Genomic DNA, 1,270 nt, shown 5'->3' on the forward strand with positions numbered 1-1,270 from the left:
TGTGGGGGGTGGTTTTTTTTTTTTTTTTTTGTGAGAGATAGAATTCTACAAACGGGAGAATATTTGTTTGGCAGAGCACTCTTTTTGTACTGAACTGCCATTTTGACAGTAGGAACCCTTTTATTTTGTGTAATACTTGCATGCCTCCATGGTGTAGCATGGATCAGTGATAGTCCATTTAAATCCCTGACTGCTAATAAAATTTCTGGTGATCTGAACACTACTTTATTAATATTTAAATGAATTTTTTAATGAATGCCTTCTGCATTCCAGGACCACTAGAATTTAGTAAATGTGAAATGATCCTTTTTAAAGAGTATTTGCACAATTGCTTAAAATTTATATATGAGATATATATTATATATAAAATTTTATAAATTCATGCCAATATGAAACATTGTTGATCTGGTTATCACACTGCATTTAAATATTTAGTACTGTACTTAAAATTCAGTCACTTTGCATTGAATCAGATCCAACTTTATTATCTCTTTCCCAAGAGACCAGCTAAACCTTTGTGAAATGAACTGGCATCCCTATCTCAGCTCAGTGACAGCTAGTCCTAAAATCATTCCTTCCCTCAGCTCTTCATTCCTCTGGATACTGGTCTCTGAAGATGCATTTGTTAAAAACAAAGCTAACACACGCAAACCTCTTTGTGTTGTGAAACAATTGCACAATTCCTACCAACTCTAGTGGATGACTGCTTACTAGGATAATTCCTCTGAAGAACCTACCAGTTTTTTGTCAAGTTCAGGAGGGATTGGGGAAGAAAATAGCATCATCCTATTGGCAGTGACATTTGTTTGCTATCTAGGGATCACTCATGCTCAATTCTAGGTTAATCCATCTGAAACTACCTTTTGCACATCTTTCTTTGAAGCCTTAAGAGGAACTTGATGGGTCTGCTGTAGCAGCTTCCCTGTGAATTCTGTCTGAGCTGTAACAGCTACTGCACTGCCACTCATTGTTTCCTAGGGAACTCTTTCTTCTCCCATGTTGGCTCAGTCTCCCTCACTCTAGCCCTGGGTTTGAGAATTAATTGTGAATTCCCAGGAAATATTATTCCATTTGCAGATCAAGCCTGATACTTACCTGTCAGAAACCAGAGCTCCGCCTGCTTACCTATTTGGGATTTTCTAAAAGAAAATGAAGGGAACACTTGGGAACATAGGAGCAGATGGTGATCTGCCTTCTTCCTTCGTATCCTAACTCTTGAGAAGTGAGTCGTCCACTATATAAAAAAGGATCTGGAGATTTCTGGCTCTGC

The sequence above is a fragment of the Crocuta crocuta genome, unplaced genomic scaffold (genome assembly GCF_008692635.1).
Source record: "Crocuta crocuta isolate KB4526 unplaced genomic scaffold, BGI_CrCroc_1.0 scaffold9, whole genome shotgun sequence".
Taxonomy (NCBI): domain Eukaryota; kingdom Metazoa; phylum Chordata; class Mammalia; order Carnivora; family Hyaenidae; genus Crocuta; species Crocuta crocuta.